This window comes from Aegilops tauschii, chromosome 1 (genome assembly GCF_002575655.3).
Source record: "Aegilops tauschii subsp. strangulata cultivar AL8/78 chromosome 1, Aet v6.0, whole genome shotgun sequence".
Classification (NCBI taxonomy): Eukaryota; Viridiplantae; Streptophyta; class Magnoliopsida; order Poales; family Poaceae; genus Aegilops; species Aegilops tauschii.
This window is the reverse complement of record NC_053035.3, coordinates 477,302,432-477,328,617: the sequence shown is the minus strand read 5'-3', so window position 1 is coordinate 477,328,617 and position 26,186 is coordinate 477,302,432. Positions and strand designations below refer to the sequence as shown.

The following is a 26,186-nucleotide window of genomic DNA, read 5'->3' as shown; positions in this document are numbered from 1 at the left end:
TCAAGGGACAGTTACACTTACTGATATAATTCTTATTTCCCGGTTTCTATCTCTAGGTCTAAGGCATCATCGTCAGTGCCAAGATGGTTAAAATTAATGCTGATGCTGTAGTGTTTCATTGATGATCAAATGATGGGCGTGGGGGTGGTGATTACATGGCCATGAGGGTGATGTCCTGGCTTGCTTTGACCACACTCAACACGTCACCATCCCAGAGTTGGCTCAAGCAATAGCGGTTTGACCAGGCCCAGAACAACTGATTTGGTCTCAGGCACAGAACTGACTGACAGAAATATGTAACCAAACACTGACTGACATAGTAAACTGAATCCAGCTAAAAAGAAATCTGTAAGTAATCCAATCTTAAGAAGAAGAGCAACCAGATGAAATAACACATTAAGCTTCAACAAAAAAGCTCAAATCACAAAGCATCAACTAGACAAGGATGATAACACCAAGCGAAACATCAACTTGATGCTAACGATTCAGTTTGACAAGTAATGACCACTGACCACGATAGGTTTTCTTCTTCTCCCAAACATAACCACCGATCCAAGATGTTCACCGACAGGTTAAAATGGTGCACTTCTTACCATCCTACTGCTTGTTTTTCTCCAAAATATTAGCATGTCATGTCAAATCCTGCAAAGGAACAACATAACGAACAGTTCAGTATATGAGACTCTGGATCATACCCAAAAAAGCACTCTGTAACAGAATGTGGCAAGAAAGAAACAACATCTGTAGCGACACTGGCTCACAGGCAAAAAAAGATATACTACCAGAATTTGCCAAGAACAACAGAATCAACAATTTCGGCACTCAAACTATCCCAGGCAAAAAAAAAACCACCTGTAAAATGTGCAAGAAACAAAAGAAGCACCGGCAATAAATTTGCATGTACAGTGCAGTGTGAGTTGGAAAGATTGAATTTTGTATAGAATGCATCTCAATATTCACATTCAGAATTCAAATGTCCCAGGAGAGACAGCTAGCCGCTCATGGAAAGACATAAATCTTCTTGATCAGGCATTACAGAATTGTGCACTGAAATTCAGCTACTTATATAATTTTGATTTTGGATAAGAATCACAAGGTTGGACTTGAAGATACAAAATGGTAGTAAGAAAAACCTGAGGTGATAGCTGAGGAGCTTCATTCGACTGGGTCCCAACGGCTCCAAGTCAGCAAGGAACTCATGCTCTGGGAGATTCGCTGGCAAAGTCACCATCTGGCCGGTGAGTTCCATGCTGTGGCGGAATGGATATGCAAATTCAATTAAATCCAAGAATGAGGAAAACTGGCACGATTACTATGCTGAGAAACTAGACGCTTTTGTCCTGCCCATACACTTGTGTGGATGACCTGGAGATTATAAACCATTTTAATTTAAGTCAGTCTTCCAAGTTGTGATGCTTCGCAGTTATGCCATAATTGCAAGAAAACTAGAGCTAAAAGCAAAAGAAAGGGAACAAACCTTCAGAAATAGTTGGTTGACCAGTTCTTGGATTGAAAATAAAGATGGCACCATTGATTGGTTTGGTCGGGTTACCCTCGAAGGTTTTGTCAATGGTAACTCGATAGACATTTGTCATCCACAAAACGTATGATTTGATTTCTGAATATTCCTCCGTAGTTCTGTTAAGACAGATATGGCTCGGTGGGTTCAGATGAATACAACTGAAGACCCTTTCTTATTCTCTCCCTCAGCACATACATAGCAGGATTTGGCTGTCAAAAGAGAAAATAAACAAGCATGTCATTTATTAAATAAGATTTTTTTACTACAACAGGGATATTGCCATAATGCTAGATTTGCTACAGTTAGCATGGTTATTACCTTCATGATCTTGTTCATTGCTTGTTGGAGGAGGGGCTTTGACCCGGGCCAAGGAACCAGTTAATATTCTAGCTGAACCTGGAAAGTGGAAACCAACATATACGTGTGCACGATTAATGCATGGTTGGCGCCCACCATAGGGTAAATCTTCTGTTGGGGATTTGATTAGGCCCAGAACGCTGTGCATTTGTCAGCTTTTTGTACTTGATTGATTCCTCAAAACCTGAAGCCTTCTCCCAAAACAAACCCTCCCAAGTAGGGAAATACAGTAGTATGTTCCCTTAAATAAGGTATGTTCCAGGATACCTTCCACACCACCAAGTGTTTGGATGATGTCAGTTCTGTAGTTGTTCAGACTCCATAGCTTTCCATCATGTCACACCATAATGGGTTCTGTTTCAGCACTTCATACTGCTTAAAGTCATAGGCCAAAGTGTGGCGGTCTTTTTGGAATAGTGTTATGTCTCTATCCCATGAATCTTCGAGATCCTCAAGTGTTAAGCGCCTATTGTGCGACTGTGCTTCCTGCCGCTTCAAAGCTCAGCCCAAATTGTTCCAAGATTAATTAAAGATCACCAGTGCAATAATCATCATGCTCACCTACTAAACCTAAAATCTCATAATCCACCGAACATCTTTGACTACCTCCTCAAAAATCATATGAACTAAAATCTACCTGAAATCTCATAATCTACCATGAAATTTGGGTCAAAATTACAATCACCTAACTAAATCCAAATTGTCCAAGATTAATTGAAGATCTATTTATTCACTAATATAATAATCATCATCCTTGCCTACTAGACCTAAAATCTTATAATCCACTAAACATCTTTGACTATCTTCTGAAGATCACAATCACCAAATTAAATCCACCTAAAATCTCATAATTCTCCATGAAATTTGGTCCAAGGTCAATCTCACAAACTAAATCCAAATTGTTCAAAGATTAATTCAAGATCTTTTTATCCACCAATGTAATAATCATCATGCTCACCTATTAGACCTAATATCTCATAATCCACCGAACAAGTTTGACTATCTTCTCGAGATCACAATCACCTAACTAAATCCAACTAAAATCTCGTAATCCACCATGAAATTTGGTTCAAAATCACAAATTCACAATCACCTAACTAAATCCAAATTGTTTCAAGATTAATTAAAGATATTGTTATTCACAAATATAATAATCACCATGCTCTACTACTATACCTAAAATCTCATAATCCACCGAACATCTTTGACTATCTTCCCAAGATCACATCTACATTACCAACAAACTATCTCATTTTCCAAGCATAACTCCTCAAAACAACTTAAGTATGACACCACCCAACTAGGTGTGTGTTGCGGCCTTAAGGATGTAACATGATTGACTCATACAATCACTATCTCATGTTGGGCTTTATTTCAAGCAATAGTTGTTGGTGCTTAAGCGGTGCTCTTGCAATTCCGTAAGTTAAGCACATTGATATAAGTCTGTCCTATCACAACCTTGATAGCTAGGTTGGGTTTTCTTGGGCTAGGTTTGGTTTAGACAAAGGCTTAAGCTTGAGTGAGGAGAAACTCTGACTAAGTTGCACCTGGTAAAGTTAAATATGTCGGCCTTTGCATCTTGAATGTATTTTAGTGTTAGGCGTATACAATTTGAACAATCAGACATAACTTTCCTTAAGAATGATGCTAGTATAGAATCCACCGGATGGTATATACTCCCCCGTGATCGATATTTTAAAAGTTGGGTCCAAAATTTTGATCTACATTATCTTAAGTGATGTGATACAAAACACAGGGCGAGGTTGCTTAGAAAGATCGCTCAACGACAGTCTTCACTTCAAGTTGCTTGCTCTTCAATGAGATTGCTTCACTCAACCGAGGCACTCGATGGCATAACTTCTGACATATAGCTTTAGCAAGGACAATAATTGAGATCTCGCAGTAAGTTGGTTAGGGGTGGGGGTCGGTGTGTGGTTTTCTTTGCAGAGGCCCCGTTTGATGGATGACTTGATTTTAAAAGCTTCTTGGAATCTCTTCCAGGTTTGGAGGTCAACTTTGTACCTTTATTTGCAACAACCTTCTTGGGAACTTTGTGGGGACTTCAAATCTGGAAGAGGTAGTTATCTGCTAGTTGGCTTGCAAATGTCTTTGGTGTTAAGTAATGGGTTGAGGATGGCAAGCTTAGGCAATGGTCAATTATGACCCTAATAGAGTCATGGCCTTAATTCGACATTGGTAAGGGTGCAAGTGGGATAGGACTGCCAGCTAAGTCGCTAGTCCACCCCGCAAAAAACTCGCTAATTCTCCCACAGGCAACAACTTTGTGCATGCGGGTTCACGCGAGTGTGACCGCGTTGCCCGACGGGCTGTCGCATATCCCGAAAATATGCGAAACCTACTCCTTCCTTCTTGTTCTAGAAAAAACTCATGCATACATGCTTCACACTTAGCTTCAGACATCTTCCGAGACAGCAAGAGCGCCACACGATACAGCTCCGCCATGCGCCAGGGTCTCTGGTTCATCGATGACGGCGTGCTGCTTGTAGATTCCACTTCTTCAAACCTTCTTGGTTAGGTATGCAGATGCGACCTCCAAACCAAATAACACATTGCTTGTCTTCTGAGAATGCAAGGCTTTCCCATGCTTGATCATTTCATTGATTTCTTCTATACTTCTTGATTCATCCTAAGAGTGGGTCTAATCTTGAATTTAGCGAGATAGACACTATTGACTAGCTCTACACCAAACTTCTCGAAGCCTTCATGTAGCACTAATTGCTCCACTTGGTCAAGGCAGAACAGGGACACGACTTCCTGCTAAGGGTATCCACTGCGACATTGGCCTTATCAGGGTGGTAATGGATATCAACGTCATAGTGGTTGATCAAGTTTACACCAAACTTCTCGAAGCCGTCATGTAGCACTAGTTGCTCCGCTTGGTCAAGGCAGAACAGGGACACGACTTCCTGCTGAGGGTATCCACTGCCAATTGGCCTTATCGGGATGGTAATGGATATCAACGTCATAGTGGTTGATCATCTAGAAGAAGACATACTTATAGCATGCACTACTGGTGCTATTTCCAAATCATGGGGCAGTTCTCTTCGTGAGGCCATAGTTGCCTTGATAGATAGGCTACGAAGATTCCTTCTTGCATCAAGACGGAATGGAGTCCATGCTTAGATGCATCACAATAACTTCAAAACTCGTATAAATATCTAGGGTGGCTAAGGACGGATCAGTGGTTAACCTCTTCTTAAACTCTTGAAAGCTCACTTCACACTTGGGCCTTCATTCAAACTTCTTATCTTTCTTCAAGAGTTAAGTCATCGGCGATGCTTGAAAGTCTTCACAAATTTGCGATAATAACTCTCAAGTCCGATGGAACTTCCGACTTCACATTTGTTTCGCCTAAAAGTTGGTTACAAATTCTATCCTTGATGGGTCTATTGACATACCTTCCATGGAAAAAACATGTCCTCGGAACCCTACTTCTTTTAGCCAAATTTCATACTTCTTGAACTTGGTATATAACTGGGGCTCTTTAAGTTATCCAAAATCATTCTCAGGTGTTGCTTATGACCTTCCTCAGAAGGAGAATAGACCAAGAGGTCATCAATGATGATAACCACAAACTAGTCCAAGAATTCATAAACATGGTCATGATGTTCATCAAATAGGTGGAGTATAAGGGTAAGTCCAAGGGCCATATCCTTACTACATATCCAGCTCTGTTATCATGACTCGACCAAGTCATGGCTTGGTGAGACTTAAGGTTGCCATAAAACACATAAACTTTCTCTGATACCAATTGCTATGAGGCTCACATGGAGCAACTCCCACAAGGTTATCATATACCATTAAAATTGCCATCTCTTCGAATTAATCCAAACCATCCTCCCATGATGATTTTGTACTCATAACACTCTTGGGGAGGGACACCAAAATCATCTACGTCTAACAACACTGACCACATGTATCATATTCATGATTATATCCATATGGGGCACATGCAAGCTACTAAGCTTAGATCAAAACATCACAAATCCGAGTGCCAAAGTTATCTCCATCCTAGAATCCAAGTAGCTATATCATTTGACCTAAAGGAAACACAAGTTGTGCTACTCCAAGATCCTTGTTTCCTTACTACTAATCCAATCCCAGATGCTCCAATAATCCACCAATTATCATAATCATGATTGATGCTGTAAACTCTCATCTAACCTATATAAATCTGATATATATCCACGGTTGATCATACTACACCCTAAAGTTCTCCAACTTTAGCAATCTCCAAAAGTGTGAATTTAACACAAAGCAATCCACCAACACCATAACCATGATTTAAATAAACTCCAAATTCATTGGTATCTAAATCCAATATAAACCACCAAGTTCTATTGACGGACTATGGATCTTTTTATATGTACTACTGAAGTTATTTATCCATCGTGAAATTTAGTTCAAGCTCACAATCACCTAACTAAATCCAAATTGTTCCAAGATTAATTAAAGATATGTTTATCCATCAATATAATAATCACCATGCTCAACTAGACCTAAAATCTCATAATCCACCAAAAAACTTTGAGTATCTCCTGAATATCACTTCTACATCACCACCAGACTACATCATAACTCTTCAAAACAACTTCCGTATGGCACCACCCAACTTGGCGCATGTTGGGGCTTAAGGATGTAAAATGATTAACTCACACAATCTCATGTTGGACTTTATTCGAGGCAAAAGTTGTTGGTGCTTAAGCGGTGCTCTTACAATTCCATAAGTTAAGCACTTTGATATAAGTCCATGCTATCATAACTTTTATAGCTAGGTTGGGTTTCTTGGGCTAGATTTGGTTCAGAGACAGCCTTAAGCTTGAGAGAACAGAAACTCTAAATAAGTTGCACTTGGTACAGTTGAAGGCCTAGACTAGAGTGCAACACGACTTCTATCTCTCCAAACTCACCCACACAACACAATAGTTGTGGCACCTCACTGCACAAAAACCATGTCATGACATCCCGAGTAGTAGATCCACGTGCAAACCTCGGATTTCCCCACAACCGTCCACCATCGCGGCTGAAGCACGGGCATAGGGTGGATGATGCGTTTCTCCTCCAAGTGCCCTCTTCCTGCCTTCCTCGCTTTCCCTATCATCATCCCCTCACCGTTCGACTCCAGGTCAAAATCTGACGACGGCGGCAGTCTGCCCCCGACGACATTTTCACCGCTTACCCCACACCCCTCGTGCACTCTCCGCTCCATGCCAGGCCGGTTGGGCATCCTTTGCTTGGCTACAAGTTGCTTTGTGTGCTGCCTCGATCCCACAACCCATCTTCCCCTGCTGGGCGCCGCCATAGCCAAACGCTCGGGCACCACCTATCGGCGGAGCAGGAGCAAGGGCAGTCGGCACCGTAATGTCTAACCCACATGATGTGTGCACGACGTTACCTGTCGCCGGGGCCAAGGGCCCCCAACAAGGGAACGTAGAATGCGACATCAAGTCCGTGACACATAACCCGCATACAAGGGGAGGACGCCAAGCCAGATCGACGAGGAACAAAAATTGCACGACTTCAACACCCACTTCTAGGTTCACAACCTGGTGCTTCATCGTCTAGTTCTTCCAGTTTGTCGGCCATTCGACATCCAGATTCTCATGTTCATGTTCTTAGGAACTTCCCTCACAGTCGATAGTTGACACCCTTAGCACTTCGTCTTTTCATGTTCCTAGTTTTGCTCATGTTCCTCGATCCATGCAGCTCATTTCAGGTGGTTAGATTGTTGACTCTGGTTGTAGGGTCATTCTTAACTTTAACTCTTGTTCCGATTAGGATCCTCACAGGGATGATCTACTTGTTGTGGGCCCTCGACGCTGTAACTCCCAGGCCCTCTAGGAGCTTGACTGGCTTCACCTTCCCTCTAATGACACCGTCACCAGTCTCCCCGTCTCTCCTCATCTACCGACTCTTTGTGGCATCATTGTCTTGGTCACTCATGTGGCTCTCGTCTGTCATCCTTCGCTCGAAGTTGCCTTATTGGATATGTCTCTAGAGGTGTGTCTTTAGACAGTCAGGTTTGTCGGCATTGCAAACAGGTTAAGTTACCTTTCCTCCAAATTAATCCAAACCATCCTCCCATGATGATCTTGTACTGCTAACATTCTTGGGGAGGGACACCAAAATCACCTACGTCTAACAACTTTGATCCACATGTATCGTATTCATGATTATATCCATATGGGGCACATGCAAGCTACTAAGCTTAGATCAAAACATCACAAATCCGAGTGCCAAAGTTATCTCCATCCTAGAATCCAAGTAGTTATATCATTTAACCTAAAGGAATCACAAGTTGTGCTACTCCAAGATCCTTGTTTCCTTACTACTAATCCAATGCCAGATGCTCCAATAATCCACCATTTCCATAATCATGATTGATGTTGCTAAGTCCCATCTAGCCTAAAGAAAACACAAGCTATGTTACTTCAAAATCCGTGTTTCCTTACTACTAATCCAATCCCAGATGCTCCAATAATCCACCAATTATCATAATCATGATTGATGCTACAAACTCTCATCTAACCTATATAAATCTGATACATAGCCAAGGTTGATCATACTACACCCTAAAGTTCTCAAACTTCAGCAATCTCCAAAAGTGTGAATTTAACACAAAGCAATCCACCAGCATCATAACCATGATTTAAATAAACTCCAAATTCATTGGTATCTAAATCCAATATAAACCACCAAGTTCTATTGACGGACTATGGATCTTTTTATATGTACTACTGAAGTTATTTACCCATCGTGAAATTTAGTTCAAGCTCACAATCACCTAACTAAATCCAAATTGTTCCAAGATTAATTAAAGATATGTTTATCCACCAATATAATAATCACCATGCTCAACTAGACCTAAAATCTCATAATCCACCAAAAATCTTTGACTATCTCCTGAATATCACTTCTACATCACCACCAGACTACATCATAACTCTTCAAAACAACTTCCGTATGGTACCACCCAACTTGGCGCATGTTGGGGCTTAAGGATGTAAAATGATTAACTCACACAATCTCATGTTGGACTTTATTCGAGGCAAAAGTTGTTGGTGCTTAAGCGGTGCTCTTACAATTCCATAAGTTAAGCACATGTATATAAGTCCATGCTATCAAAACTTTTATAGCTAGGTTGGTTTCTTGGGCTAGATTTGGTTCAGAGAAAGCCTTAAGCTTGAGAGAACAGAAACTCTAAATAAGTTGCACTTGGTACAGTTGAAGGCCTAGACTAGAGTGCAACACGACTTCTATCTCTCCAAACTCACCCACACAACACAATAGTTGTGGCACCTCACTTCACAAAAACCATGTCATGACATCCCGAGTAGTAGATCCACGTGCAGACCTCGGATTTCCCCACAACCGTCCACCATCGCGGCTGAAGCACGAGCATAGGGTGGATGATGCGTTTCTCCTCCAAGTGCCCTCTTCCTGCCTTCCTCGCTTTCCCTATCATCATCCCCTCGTCGTTCGACTCCAGGTCAAAATCTGACGGCGACAGCCGTCTGCCCCCGACGACATTTTCACCGCTTACCCCACACCCTTGTGCACTCTCCGCTCCATGCCAGGCCGGTTGGGCATCCTTTGCTTGGCTACAGGTTGCTTTGTGTGCTGCCTCGATCCCACCACCCGTCTTGCCCTGCTGGGCGCCGCCATAGCCGAACACTCGGGCACCACCTATCGGCGGAGCAGGATCAAGGGCAGTCGGCACCGCAATGTCTAACCCACATGATGTGTGCACGACGCTACCTGTCGCCGGGGCCAACGGCCCCCAACAAGGGAACGTAGAATGCGACATCAAGTCCGTGACACATAACCCGCATACAAGGGAAGGACGCCAAGCCAGATCGACGAGGAACAAAAATTGCACGACTTCAACACCCACTTCTAGGTTCACAACCTGGTGCTTCATCGTCTAGTTCTTCCAGTTTGTCGGCCATTCGACCTCCAGATTCTCATGTTCATGTTCTTAGGAACTTCCCTCACAGTCGATAGTCGACACCCTTAGCACTTCGTCTTTTCATGTTCCTAGTTTTGCTCATGTTCCTCGATCCATGCAGCTCATTTCAGGTGGTTAGATTGTTGACTCTGGTTGTAGGGTCATTCTTAACTTTAACTCTTGTTCCGATTAGGATCCTCACATGGATGATCTACTTGTTGTGGGCCCTCGACGCTGTAACTCCCAGGCCCTCTAGGAGCTTGACTGGCTTCACCTTCCCTCTAATGACACCGTCACCAGTCTCCCCGTCTCTCCTCATCTACCGACTCTTTGTGGCATCATTGTCTTGGTCACTCATGTGGCTCTCGTCTGTCATCCTTCGCTCGAAGTTGCCTTATTGGATATGTCTCTAGAGGTGTGTCTTTAGACAGTCAGGTTTGTTGGCTTTGCAAACAGGTTAAGTTACCTTTCCTCCGAATTAATCCAACCCATCCTCCCATGATGATCTTGTACTGCTAACATTCTTGGGGAGGGACAGCAAAATCACCTACGTCTAACAACTTTGATCCACATGTATCGTATTCATGATTATATCCATATGGGGCACATGCAAGCTACTAAGCTTAGATCAAAACATCACAAATCCGAGTGCCAAAGTTATCTCCATCCTAGAATCCAAGTAGTTATATCATTTAACCTAAAGGAATCACAAGTTGTGCTACTCCAAGATCCTTGTTTCCTTACTACTAATCCAATGCCAGATGCTCCAATAATCCACCATTTCCATAATCATGATTGATGTTGCTAAGTCCCATCTAGCCTAAAGGAAACACAAGCTATGTTACTTCAAAATCCTTGTTTCCTTACTACTAATCCAATCCCAGATGCTCCAATAATCCACCAATTATCATAATCATGATTGATGCTACAAACTTTCATCTAACCTATATAAATCTGATATATAGCCAAGGTTGATCATACTACACCCTAAAGTTCTCCAACTTCAGCAATCTCCAAAAGTGTGAATTTAACACAAAGCAATCCACCAACATCATAACCATGATTTAAATAAACTCCAAATTCATTGGTATCTAAATCCAATATAAACCACCAAGTTCTATTGACGGACTATGGATCTTTTTATATGTACTACTGTAGTTATTTACCCATCGTGAAATTTAGTTCAAGCTCACAATCACCTAACTAAATCCAAATTGTTCCAAGATTAATTAAAGATATGTTTATCCACCAATATAATAATCACCATGCTCAACTAGACCTAAAATCTCATAATCCACCAAAAATCTTTGACTATCTCCTGAATATCACTTCTACATCACCACCAGACTACATCATAACTCTTCAAAACAACTTCCGTATGGTACCACCCAACTTGGCGCATGTTGGGGCTTAAGGATGTAAAATGATTAACTCACACAATCTCATGTTGGACTTTATTCGACGCAAAAGTTGTTGGTGCTTAAGCGGTGCTCTTACAATTCCATAAGTTAAGCACATTGATATAAGTCCATGCTATCGAAACTTTTATAGGTAGGTTGGTTTCTTGGGCTAGATTTGGTTCAGAGAAAGCCTTAAGCTTGAGAGAACAGAAACTCTAAATAAGTTGCACTTGGTACAGTTGAAGGCCTAGACTAGAGTGCAACACGACTTCTATCTCTCCAAACTCACCCACACAACACAATAGTTGTGGCACCTCACTGCACAAAAACCATGTCATGACATCCCGAGTAGTAGATCCACGTGCAGACCTCGGATTTCCCCACAACCGTCCACCATCGCGGCTGAAGCACGAGCATAGGGTGGATGATGCGTTTCTCCTCCAAGTGCCCTCTTCCTGCCTTCCTCGCTTTCCCTATCATCATCCCCTCACCGTTCGACTCCAGGTCAAAATCTGACGGCGACAGCCGTCTGCCCCCGACGACATTTTCACCGCTTACCCCACACCCTTGTGCACTCTCCGCTCCATGCCAGGCCGGTTGGGCATCCTTTGCTTGGCTACAGGTTGCTTTGTGTGCTGCCTCGGTCCCACCACCCGTCTTGCCCTGCTGGGCGCCGCCATAGCCGAACGCTCGGGCACCACCTATCGGCGGAGCAGGAGCAAGGGCAGTCGGCACCGCAATGTCTAACCCACATGATGTGTGCACGACGCTACCTGTCGCCGGGGCCAACGGCCCCCAACAAGGGAACGTAGAATGCGACATCAAGTCCGTGACACATAACCCGCATACAAGGGTAGGACGCCAAGCCAGATCGACGAGGAACAAAAATTGCACGACTTCAACACCCACTTCTAGGTTCACAACCTGGTGCTTCATCGTCTAGTTCTTCCAGTTTGTCGGCCATTCGACCTCCAGATTCTCATGTTCATGTTCTTAGGAACTTCCCTCACAGTCGATAGTCGACACCCTTAGCACTTCGTCTTTTCATGTTCCTCGATCCATGCAGCTCATTTCAGGTGGTTAGATTGTTGACTCTGGGTGTAGGGTCATTCTTAACTTTAACTCTTGTTCCGATTAGGATCCTCACATGGATGATCTACTTGTTGTGGGCCCTCGACGCTGTAACTCCCAGGCCCTCTAGGAGCTTGACTGGCTTCACCTTCCCTCTAATGACACCGTCACCAGTCTCCTCGTCTCTCCTCATCTACCGACTCTTTGTGGCATCATTGTCTTGGTCACTCATGTGGCTCTCGTCTGTCATCCTTCGCTCGAAGTTGCCTTATTGGATATGTCTCTAGAGGTGTGTCTTTAGACAGTCAGGTTTGTTGGCTTTGCAAACAGGTTAAGTTACCTTTCCTTCGAATTAATCCAACCCATCCTCCCATGATGATCTTGTACTGCTAACATTCTTGGGGAGGGACAGCAAAATCACCTACGTCTAACAACTTTGATCCACATGTATCGTATTCATGATTATATCCATATGGGGCACATGCAAGCTACTAAGCTTAGATCAAAACATCACAAATCCGAGTGCCAAAGTTATCTCCATCCTAGAATCCAAGTAGTTATATCATTTAACCTAAAGGAATCACAAGTTGTGCTACTCCAAGATCCTTGTTTCCTTACTACTAATCCAATGCCAGATGCTCCAATAATCCACCATTTCCATAATCATGATTGATGTTGCTAAGTCCCATCTAGCCTAAAGGAAACACAAGCTATGTTACTTCAAAATCCTTGTTTCCTTACTACTAATCCAATCCCAGATGCTCCAATAATCCACCAATTATCATAATCATGATTGATGCTACAAACTTTCATCTAACCTATATAAATCTGATATATAGCCAAGGTTGATCATACTACACCCTAAAGTTCTCCAACTTCAGCAATCTCCAAAAGTGTGAATTTAACACAAAGCAATCCACCAACATCGTAACCATGATTTAAATAAACTCCAAATTCATTGGTATCTAAATCCAATATAAACCACCAAGTTCTATTGACGGACTATGGATCTTTTTATATGTACTACTGTAGTTATTTACCCATCGTGAAATTTAGTTCAAGCTCACAATCACCTAACTAAATCCAAATTGTTCCAAGATTAATTAAAGATATGTTTATCCACCAATATAATAATCACCATGCTCAACTAGACCTAAAATCTCATAATCCACCAAAAATCTTTGACTATCTCCTGAATATCACTTCTACATCACCACCAGACTACATCATAACTCTTCAAAACAACTTCCGTATGGTACCACCCAACTTGGCGCATGTTGGGGCTTAAGGATGTAAAATGATTAACTCACACAATCTCATGTTGGACTTTATTCGAGGCAAAAGTTGTTGGTGCTTAAGCGGTGCTCTTACAATTCCATAAGTTAAGCACATTGATATAAGTCCATGCTATCGAAACTTTTATAGCTAGGTTGGTTTCTTGGGCTAGATTTGGTTCAGAGAAAGCCTTAAGCTTGAGAGAACAGAAACTCTAAATAAGTTACACTTGGTACAGTTGAAGGCCTAGACTAGAGTGCAACACGACTTCTATCTCTCCAAACTCACCCACACAACACAATAGTTGTGGCACCTCACTGCACAAAAACCATGTCATGACATCCCGAGTAGTAGATCCACGTGCAGACCTCGGATTTCCCCACAACCGTCCACCATCGCGGCTGAAGCACGCGCATAGGGTGGATGATGCGTTTCTCCTCCAAGTGCCCTCTTCCTGCCTTCCTCGCTTTCCCTATCATCATCCCCTCACCGTTCGACTCCAGGTCAAAATCTGACGGCGACAGCCGTCTTCCCCCGACGACATTTTCACCGCTTACCCCACACCCTTGTGCACTCTCCGCTCCATGCCAGGCCGGTTGGGCATCCTTTGCTTGGCTACAGGTTGCTTTGTGTGCTGCCTCGATCCCACCACCCGTCTTGCCCTGCTGGGCGCCGCCATAGCCGAACGCTCGGGCACCACCTATCGGCGGAGCAGGAGCAAGGGCAGTCGGCACCGCAATGTCTAACCCACATGATGTGTGCACGACGCTACCTGTCGCCGGGGCCAACGGCGCCCAACAAGGGAACGTAGAATGCGACATCAAGTCCGTGACACATAACCCGCATACAAGGGTAGGACGCCAAGCCAGATCGACGAGGAACAAAAATTGCACGACTTCAACACCCACTTCTAGGTTCACAACCTGGTGCTTCATCGTCTAGTTCTTCCAGTTTGTCGGCCATTCGACCTCCAGATTCTCATGTTCATGTTCTTAGGAACTTCCCTCACAGTCGATAGTCGACACCCTTAGCACTTCGTCTTTTCATGTTCCTCGATCCATGCAGCTCATTTCAGGTGGTTAGATTGTTGACTCTGGTTGTAGGGTCATTCTTAACTTTAACTCTTGTTCCGATTAGGATCCTCACATGGATGATCTACTTGTTGTGGGCCCTCGACGCTGTAACTCCCAGGCCCTCTAGGAGCTTGACTGGCTTCACCTTCCCTCTAATGACACCGTCACCAGTCTCCTCGTCTCTCCTCATCTACCGACTCTTTGTGGCATCATTGTCTTGGTCACTCATGTGGCTCTCGTCTGTCATCCTTCGCTCGAAGTTGCCTTATTGGATATGTCTCTAGAGGTGTGTCTTTAGACAGTCAGGTTTGTTGGCTTTGCAAACAGGTTAAGTTACCTTTCCTCCGAATTAATCCAACCCATCCTCCCATGATGATCTTGTACTGCTAACATTCTTGGGGAGGGACAGCAAAATCACCTACGTCTAACAACTTTGATCCACATGTATCGTATTCATGATTATATCCATATGGGGCACATGCAAGCTACTAAGCTTAGATCAAAACATCACAAATCCGAGTGCCAAAGTTATCTCCATCCTAGAATCCAAGTAGTTATATCATTTAACCTAAAGGAATCACAAGTTGTGCTACTCCAAGATCCTTGTTTCCTTACTACTAATCCAATGCCAGATGCTCCAATAATCCACCATTTCCATAATCATGATTAATGTTGCTAAGTCCCATCTAGCCTAAAGGAAACACAAGCTATGTTACTTCAAAATCCTTGTTTCCTTACTACTAATCCAATCCCAGATGCTCCAATAATCCACCAATTATCATAATCATGATTGATGCTACAAACTCTCATCTAACCTATATAAATCTGATATATACCTAAGGTTGATCATACTATACCCTAAAGTTCTCCAACTTCAGCAATCTCCAAAAGTGTGAATTTAACACAAAGCAATCCACCAACATCATAACCATGATTTAAATAAACTCCAAATTCATTGGTATCTAAATCCAATATAAACCACCAAGTTCTATTGACGGACTATGGATCTTTTTATATGTACTACTGAAGTTATTTACCCATCATGAAATTTAGTTCAAGCTCACAATCACCTAACTAAATCCAAATTGTTCCAAGATTAATTAAAGATATGTTTATCCACCAATATAATAATCACCATGCTCAACTAGACCTAAAATCTCATAATCCACCAAAAATCTTTGACTATCTCCTGAATATAACTTCTACATCACCACCAGACTACATCATAACTCTTCAAAACAACTTCCGTATGGTACCACCCAACTTGGCGCATGTTGGGGCTTAAGGATGTAAAATGATTAACTCACACAATCTCATGTTGGACTTTATTCGAGGCAAAAGTTGTTGGTGCTTAAGCGGTGCTCTTACAATTCCATAAGTTAAGCACATTGATATAAGTCCATGCTATCGAAACTTTTATAGCTAGGTTGGTTTCTTGGGCTAGATTTGGTTCAGAGAAAGCCTTAAGCTTGAGAGAACAGAAACTCTAAATAAGTTACACTTGGACAGTTGAAGGCCTAGACTAGAGTGCAACACGACTTCTATCTCTCCAAACTCACCCACACAACACAATAGTTGTGGCACCTCACTGCACAAAAACCATGTCATGACATCCCGAGTAGTAGATCCACGTGCAGACCTCGGATTTCCCCACAACCGTCCACCATCGCGGCTGAAGCACGAGCATAGGGTGGATGATGCGTTTCTCCTCCAAGTGCCCTCTTCCTGCCTTCCTCGCTTTCCCTATCATCATCCCCTCACCGTTCGACTCCAGGTCAAAATCTGACGGCGACAGCCGTCTGCCCCCGACGACATTTTCACCGCTTACCCCACACCCTTGTGCACTCTCCGCTCCATGCCAGGCCGGTTGGGCATCCTTTGCTTGGCTACAGGTTGCTTTGTGTGCTGCCTCGATCCCACCACCCGTCTTGCCCTGCTGGGCGCCGCCATAGCCGAACGCTCGGGCACCACCTATCGGCGGAGCAGGAGCAAGGGCAGTCGGCACCGCAATGTCTAACCCACATGATGTGTGCACGACGCTACCTGTCGCCGGGGCCAACGGCGCCCAACAAGGGAACGTAGAATGCGACATCAAGTCCGTGACACATAACCCGCATACAAGGGTAGGACGCCAAGCCAGATCGACGAGGAACAAAAATTGCACGACTTCAACACCCACTTCTAGGTTCACAACTTGGTGCTTCATCGTCTAGTTCTTCCAGTTTGTCGGCCATTCGACCTCCAGATTCTCATGTTCATGTTCTTAGGAACTTCCCTCACAGTCGATAGTCGACACCCTTAGCACTTCGTCTTTTCATGTTCCTCGATCCATGCAGCTCATTTCAGGTGGTTAGATTGTTGACTCTGGGTGTAGGGTCATTCTTAACTTTAACTCTTGTTCCGATTAGGATCCTCACATGGATGATCTACTTGTTGTGGGCCCTCGACGCTGTAACTCCCAGGCCCTCTAGGAGCTTGACTGGCTTCACCTTCCCTCTAATGACACCGTCACCAGTCTCCTCGTCTCTCCTCATCTACCGACTCTTTGTGGCATCATTGTCTTGGTCACTCATGTGGCTCTCGTCTGTCATCCTTCGCTCGAAGTTGCCTTATTGGATATGTCTCTAGAGGTGTGTCTTTAGACAGTCAGGTTTGTTGGCTTTGCAAACAGGTTAAGTTACCTTTCCTTCGAATTAATCCAACCCATCCTCCCATGATGATCTTGTACTGCTAACATTCTTGGGGAGGGACAGCAAAATCACCTACGTCTAACAACTTTGATCCACATGTATCGTATTCATGATTATATCCATATGGGGCACATGCAAGCTACTAAGCTTAGATCAAAACATCACAAATCCGAGTGTCAAAGTTATCTCCATCCTAGAATCCAAGTAGTTATATCATTTAACCTAAAGGAATCACAAGTTGTGCTACTCCAAGATCCTTGTTTCCTTACTACTAATCCAATGCCAGATGCTCCAATAATCCACCATTTCCATAATCATGATTGATGTTGCTAAGTCCCATCTAGCCTAAAGGAAACACAAGCTATGTTACTTCAAAATCCTTGTTTCCTTACTACTAATCCAATCCCAGATGCTCCAATAATCCACCAATTACCATAATCATGATTGATGCTACAAACTCTCATCTAACCTATATAAATCTGATACATACCCAAGGTTGATCATACTACACCCTAAAGTTCTCCAACTTCAGCAATTTCCAAAAGTGTGAATTTAACACAAAGCAATCCACCAACATCATAACCATGATTTAAATAAACTCCAAATTCATTGGTATCTAAATCCAATATAAACCACCAAGTTCTATTGACGGACTATGGATCTTTTTATATGTACTACTGTAGTTATTTACCCATCGTGAAATTTAGTTCAAGCTCACAATCACCTAACTAAATCCAAATTGTTCCAAGATTAATTAAAGATATGTTTATCCACCAATATAATAATCACCATGCTCAACTAGACCTAAAATCTCATAATCCACCAAAAATCTTTGACTATCTCCTGAATATCACTTCTACATCACCACCAGACTACATCATAACTCTTCAAAACAACTTCCGTATGGTACCACCCAACTTGGCGCATGTTGGGGCTTAAGGATGTAAAATGATTAACTCACACAATCTCATGTTGGACTTTATTCGAGGCAAAAGTTGTTGGTGCTTAAGCGGTGCTCTTACAATTCCATAAGTTAAGCACATTGATATAAGTCCATGCTATCGAAACTTTTATAGCTAGGTTGGTTTCTTGGGCTAGATTTGGTTCAGAGAAAGCCTTAAGCTTGAGAGAACAGAAACTCTAAATAAGTTGCACTTGGTACAGTTGAAGGCCTAGACTAGAGTGCAACACGACTTCTATCTCTCCAAACTCACCCACACAACACAATAGTTGTGGCACCTCACTGCACAAAAACCATGTCATGACATCCCGAGTAGTAGATCCACGTGCAGACCTCGGATTTCCCCACAACCGTCCACCATCGCGGCTGAAGCACGGGCACAGGGTGGATGATGTGTTTCTCCTCCAAGTGCCCTCTTCCTGCCTTCCTCGCTTTCCCTATCATCATCCCCTCGCCGTTCGACTCCAGGTCAAAATCTGACGACGGCGGCAGTCTGTCCCCGACGGCATTTTCACCACTTACCCCACACCCCTCGTGCACTCTCCGCTCCATGCCAGGCCGGTTGGGCATCCTTTGCTTGGCTACAGGTTGCTTTGTGTGCTGCCTCGGTCCCACAACCCGTCTTCCCCTGCTGGGCGCCGCCATAGCCGAACGCTCGGGCACCACCTATCGGCGGAGCAGGAGCAAGGGCAGTCGGCACCGCAATGTCTAACCCACATGATGTGTGCACGACGCTACCTGTCGCCGGGGCCAAGGGCCCCCAACAAGGGAACGTAGAATGCGACATCAAGTCCGTGACACATACCCGCATACAAGGGAAGGACGCCAAGCCAGATCGACGAGGAACAAAAATTGCACGACTTCAACACCCACTTCTAGGTTCACAACCTGGTGCTTCATCGTCTAGTTCTTCTAGTTTGTCGGTCATTCGACCTCCAGATTCTCATGTTCATGTTCTTAGGAACTTCCCTCACAGTCGATAGTCGACACCCTTAGCACTTCGTCTTTTCATGTTCCTAGTTTTGCTCATGTTCCTCGATCCATGCAGCTCATTTCAGGTGGTTAGATTGTTGACTCTGGTTGTAGGGTCATTCTTAACTTTAACTCTTGTTCCGATTAGGATCCTCACATGGATGATCTACTTGTTGTGGGCCCTCGACGCTGTAACTCCCAGGCCCTCTAGGAGCTTGACTGGCTTCACCTTCCCTCTAATGACACCGTCACCAGTCTCCTCGTCTCTCCTCATCTACCGACTCTTTGTGGCATCATTGTCTTGGTCACTCATGTGGCTCTCGTCTGTCATCCTTCGCTCGAAGTTGCCTTATTGGATATGTCTCTAGAGGTGTGTCTTTAGACAGTCAGGTTTGTCGGCTTTGCAAACAGGTTAAGTTACCTTTCCTCCGAATTAATCCAACCCATCCTCCCATGATGATCTTGTACTGCTAACATTCTTGGGGAGGGACAGCAAAATCACCTACGTCTAACAACTTTGATCCACATGTATCGTATTCATGATTATATCCATATGGGGCACATGCAAGCTACTAAGCTTAAATCAAAACATCACAAATCCGAGTGCTAAAGTTATCTCCATCCTAGAATCCAAGTAGTTATATCATTTAACCTAAAGGAATCACAAGTTGTGCTACTCCAAGATCCTTGTTTCCTTACTACTAATCCAATGCCAGATGCTCCAATAATCCACCATTTCCATAATCATGATTGATGTTGCTAAGTCCCATCTAGCCTAAAGGAAACACAAGCTATGTTACTTCAAAATCCTTGTTTCCTTACTACTAATCCAATCCCAGATGCTCCAATAATCCACCAATTATCATAATCATGATTGATGCTACAAACTCTCATCTAACCTATATAAATCTGATATATATCCAAGGTTGATCATACTACACCCTAAAGTTCTCCAACTTCAGCAATCTCCAGAAGTGTGAATTTAACACAAAGCAATCCACCAACATCATAACCATGATTTAAATAAACTCCAAATTCGTTGGTATCTAAATCCAATATAAACCACCAAGTTCTATTGACGGACTATGGATCTTTTTATATGTACTACTGAAGTTATTTACCCATCGTGAAATTTAGTTCAAGCTCACAATCACCTAACTAAATCCAAATTGTTCCAAGATTAATTAAAGATATGTTTATCCAGCAATATAATAATCACCATGCTCAACTAGACCTAAAATCTCATAATCCACCAAAAATCTTTGACTATCTCCTGAATATCACTTCTACATCACCACCAGACTACATCATAACTCTTCAAAACAACTTCTGTATGGTACCACCCAACTTGGCGCATGTTGGGGCTTAAGGATGTAAAATGATTAACTCACACAATCTCATGTTGGACTTTATTCGAGGCAAAAGTTGTTGGTGCTTAAGCGGTGCTCTTACAATTCCATAAGTTAAGCACATTGATATAAGTCCATGCTATCAAAACTTTTATAGCTAGGTTGGTTTCTTAGGCTAGATTTGATTCAGAGAAAGCCTTAAGCTTGAGAGAAAAGAAACTCTAAATAAGTTGCACTTGGTACAGTTGAAGGCCTAGACTAGAGTGCAACACGACTTCTATCTCTCCAAACTCACCCACACAACACAATAGTTGTGGCACCTCACTCCACAAAAACCATGTCATGCCATCCCGAGTAGTAGATCCACGTGCAGACCTCGGATTTCCCCACAACCGTCCACCATCGCGGCTGAAGCACAGGCATAGGGTGGATGATGCGTTTCTCCTCCAAGTGCTCTCTTCCTGCCTTCCTCGCTTTCCCTATCATCATCCCCTCGCCGCTCGATTCCAGGTCAAAATCTGACGGCGGCGGCAGTCTGTCCCTGACGGCATTTTCACCACTTACCCCACACCCCTCGTGCACTCTCCGCTCCATGCCAGGCCGGTTGGGCATCCTTTGCCTGGCTACAGGTTGCTTTGTGTGCTGCCTCGATCCCACAACCCGTCCTCCCCTGCTGGGCGCCGCCATAGCCGAACGCTCGGGCACCACCTATCGGCGGAGCAGGAGCAAGGGCAGTCGGCACCGCAATGTCTAACCCACATGATGTGTGCACGATGCTACCTGTCGCCGGGGCCAAGGGCCCCCAACAAGGGAACGTAGAATGCGACATCAAGTCCGTGACACATAACCCGCATACAAGGGAAGGACGCCAAGCCAAATCGACGAGGAACAAAAATTGCACGACTTCAACACCCACTTCTAGGTTCACAACCTGGTGCTTCATCGTCTAGTTCTTCCAGTTTGTCGGCCATTCGACCTCCAGATTCTCATGTTCATGTTCTTAGGAACTTCCCTCACAGTCGATAGTCGACACCCTTAGCACTTCGTCTTTTCATGTTCCTAGTTTTGCTCATGTTCCTCGATCCATGCAGCTCATTTCAGGTGGTTAGATTGTTGACTCTGGTTGTAGGGTCATTCTTAACTTTTAACTCTTGTTCCGATTAGGATCCTCACATGCATGATCTACTTGTTGTGGGCCCTCGACGCTGTAACTCCCAGGCCCTCTAGGAGCTTGACTGGCTTCACCTTCCCTCTAATGACACCGTCACCAGCCTCCCCGTCTCTCCTCATCTACCGACTCTTTGTGGCATCATTGTCTTGGTCACTCATGTGGCTCTCGTCTGTCATCCTTCGCTCGAAGTTGCCTTATTGGATATGTCTCTAGAGGTGTGTCTTTAGACAGTCAGGTTTGTCGGCTTTGCAAACATGTTAAGTTACCTTTCCTCCGAATTAATCCAACCCATCCTCCCATGATGATCTTGTACTGCTAACATTCCTCAATCCATGCAGCTTATTTCAGGTGGTTAGATTGTTGACTCTTGTTGTAGGGTCATTCTTAACTTTAACTCTTGTTCTGACTAGGATCCTCACACGGATGATCTACTTGTTGTGGGCCCTCGACGCTATAACTACGAGGCCCTCTAGGAGCTTGACTGGCTTCACCTTCCCTCTGATGACACCGTCGCCAGTCTCTCTGCCTCTCCTCATCTACCGACTCTTTGTGGCATCGTCTTTGTCACTCATGTGGCTCTCGTCTGTCATTGTTAGTTCGAGGTGGCCTTCTTGGATATGTCTCTAGAGGTGTCTTTATACTGTCAAGCTTGTCGGCTTTCAAACAGGTTCAGTTGCCTTTCCTTCGAATTAATCCAACATCCTCCCATGATGATCTTGTACTCATAACATTCTTGGGGAGGGACACCAAAATCAACTCTGATCCACATGTATCGTATTCGTGATTATATCCACATGGGGCACATGCAAGCTACTAAGATTAGATCAAAACATCATAAATCCGAGTGCCAAAGTTGTCTCCATCCTAGAATCCAAGTAGCTATATCATTTAACCTAAAGGAAACACAAGTTGTGATACTCCAAGATCCTTGTTTCCTTATTACTAATCCAATCCCAGATGCTCCAATAATCCACCATTTCCATAATCATGATTTATGTTGCTAAGTCTCATCTAGCCTAAGGGAAACACAAGTTGTGTTACTTCAAAATCCTTTTGATCTTGTTCACTTGATGTTTGGGGTCAAGCTCCCTTTGCCTCAAAAGGAGGCTATTGCTACTATATTATATCTCGACACACATGGATATATTTTATGCCTTCTTGTAGTGAGGTCTTATCTATTTGTAAGATGTCTGCAGCAATACTTCATACCCTGTTTTCCACTCCTATCTGTGTCTTTCATGCAGATTTTACTCGTGATTTTATCTATCGTTTGTTGCGCGGATTCCTTGCTTGAGCAGGGCACACTTGCTCGGTTCTTTTAGCGTGGACATGATGCTCAGAATGTTGTTTTTGAGAGCAAGCATCGTCACCTTCTTGAGGCGGCTCATACGTTGAAGATCGTTGCCTCTCTTCCACCACACTTTTGGGTTGAGGTTGTTTCTACTTCCACCTACCTCATCAACATTCAACCTTCCTTGCTTAGTATGATGACATTCCTCTCAAGCGTATTTCTGGTCATTCCCATGACTACTCATCGCTTCGTTTGTTTGGTTGTGTTTGCTACACTCTTGTTGCCCCCCTCCACCCCCCTCAACACACCAAACTGACTACTTAGTCCGTTGAATGTGTCTTCTTGGGTTACAGTGATGAGCACAAGGGCTATCGGTGTTGGGATCTTTCGGTCAGTGGATGCGCATTTCTCAGGATGTGACTTTTGACGAGTCTCGTCCTTTCTATCCACTCTTATCCTCTCCTTCGGCCTCCCCCATCAAGGATATTTATTTCCTAACTTTTTCCCAATACAACTATCACCCATGTATTGCCCTCATCTACCCAACCTACCCTGTCTTCCAACTATTGTTATAGACCCCACGTCGTCGTCACCTGCGGCTTTCCCGGTGATTGCCCCTCGTACTCTTCTTTACTACATTGGCTGCCAGCGTGTCGTGATTCTCCAGATCCGCCATCCTCAACTACTATGTCTCCTTCTATTGGCAACATACCTCCTCTAGCTCAACCTGCTTATAGCTTTCGCGCTCGCCCGCTTCCGCCTATTGTCCGTTGTGGGTGTTCTGACGCTGCTCTTCTCGAGACGCGACTTCTTACTGAGTCGTCGAGTTCTTCCCAAACGACAACATATGATGGCATAGGAGATTGCTGCTCTTGAGCGCACCAACATCTGGGATCACATCCCCCCTGCCCCCGTCCCCCGTGCTTATCCCATCACGTGCAACTTGTAAGTGGGTCTACAAAGGTTTAGACTCTAATGGTTCTCTTGAGCGTTACAAAACTCGTCTTATGACCCGTGGCTTTCAGCGGGAACATGACTGTGACTATGATGAGACATTTGCTCCTATGGCACGTGTGGTCACTCTTCGCACACTTCCCAATGTGATATTTGTTCGCCACTGGTTTGTCTCTCAGCTTGATGCCAAGAATGCATTTCTTAATGGTGAGTTGCATGAGAAAGCCCCTCGTGTCTGGTCTGAGCGTTTTGTCTTAGTGGTGACCGCGGCTAGTTTTTGGCGAGCGCTCATGATCCTGCACTTTATGTGCCCCTTTAGCTCATGGTCGAACTCTTATGCTATATGTCGATGCATGATCATCACTGGCGACGACGTTGAGTGGATTGCCTTTGTGAATACTCGTCTTAGTGAATAATTTCTATGTCTGGTCTTGGTGTTATTTCCTACTTCCTTGGGATTGAGGTTTCTTCTACCTCTGATGGCTTCTTTATTTCCAAAGAGGGTTAGAAAGGAGGGGTATTAAGAAGTCAAAGGGGGTGTCAATATCAAGCAGATAAGGCATAGCTTAACCCTAGCGAACTTACTTAGCATAGCAATACTAGTAAAACAATACTTTATGCATGGAAAATAATTCGAAGTGTGCAATGCAAATATGGGTTCAACATGATTAGAGTAGGTTCCTTGCCTCGCTCGGCAAAGTCTTCAATGCTTTTGGTCACTCCTCGAACATCCTTGAATCTTCCGAAAAATAACATTTTCTACTCGCTGAAAAAATAAAAAATAGCACACAATCAATAGACAGTACATGCAAATGGCTCCAAAATTTAGAAAAGTAGTGGAAAACACCATCAACATCCGTGCAAGCACACATACAAAGCAAAGCTCGACGCTTTCACTCGCTAAACTATACTAGGAAGGTGTGGTTTCTTCACTAGAGAAACAATGCATATGGTTCAGACTTTTTCAGACAACTAAATTGCAACATCACATTCTAATTTCTAACCTCCCGAGTGCAAAACGTCAAGTCTGTTCAGGTTGGAATATGACTAGGATTACCAACAGCCATGTTTTAATTTTGTGGATTTTTTCGCTCCGTGCACTATGCTGGACGCAGACAGAAGTTTCCCACTGGAGAAGCATCGTACAGGTTTCAGACTTCCTCACAAAATAGTTTGCCTGAACGCAAACGTGTCATGTCTGTTCAACTAGGATTACTCACAGCTAGAATCAAGATTGTGTTCGACTAGGATTACTCACAGTTAGAATCAAGACCTAAGACCGCACAGCAGACCTCCACATGGGAGGTTGAAGAGGGAGAAAAGCAACCACACAAGATCAGCCATGACTTGGGACAGCTTTCCTCTGGTGCTTGTGATTGAAAGGGAGGACATCACCGGAGAAAAAGAGAGAATATGTCAAGAGGAAGGAGAAAATGCATGCATCATCTCAACACCATCCCGTTAAGATCGGCTAGTGGAGAAATTATGCGGAGTATGCAACTGCTCCGATCTGTCCCAACTAATCACAAACAGGAAAACAAAATTGCAAACAAATCTACTTGGGATTTGGCTCTGATTTGTCGCATTGCAGGGAGAAGTGAAGATGCGGGCGACGTAGTGGAGCAGGTAGGCAAGCTTCTTCACCTCAAGCGACTAAGCCGCCAAGTTCGTGGCCGCCTGCGCAACAAGCACATACGCAATTCCGTCGCCTGAATCCACGGCGTGAGACGAGACGAGACGAGAGGAGGGGGGACGCTAGCCGAACCTGCGGGGAGAGGTGGGCGACGTCTACGCCCCGAGAGATGAGGGCGAGAAGGTGCTCGAGGGCGTCGAGCTTGTCGCCGTCGAAACGGGAGTCGAGGAGCACCGGGGTGGCGGCGCCGTCCGGGTCGTCGTAGAGGTGCGCGTCCGCCCCACCGCCCACGATGCTGGCCCGCATCCCGCACATCTCCGAATCAGACTCTCGATAGGCGGCGAGGCTGCGCGTCGCGGATCTTGCGTGCCCGAGGTCCCTCGTCGAACGCGGCGGCGAGGCGGCGCGGATCTTGGCAGCCGTCGCGTTTCGCCGGCTCCGTCTCGTTCACGGGAGCGCGGTTGGTACACATCGAGCGGGCCGAACTTCGTATAACCT

The 26,186-nt window shown here is 44.2% G+C and overlaps 1 long non-coding RNA gene across 2 annotated transcripts; it reads right to left on the bottom strand.

The window, feature by feature from the left end:
- Nucleotides 1–384: 384 nt before the first annotated feature.
- On the bottom strand, nt 385–26,186 carry LOC109746299 (uncharacterized). Of its 2 annotated transcripts, XR_012187913.1 has the most exons (6): nt 25,821–26,186; nt 24,742–24,821; nt 1,841–1,918; nt 1,478–1,731; nt 1,134–1,365; nt 385–642 (listed from the first exon to the last, which is right to left on the bottom strand). It is a non-coding gene; the product is annotated as an uncharacterized lncRNA (long non-coding RNA). The 2 variants fall into 2 exon arrangements; XR_005758306.3 differs by lacking the exons at nt 24,742–24,821; nt 25,821–26,186 and having other exon boundaries at nt 1,841–5,584.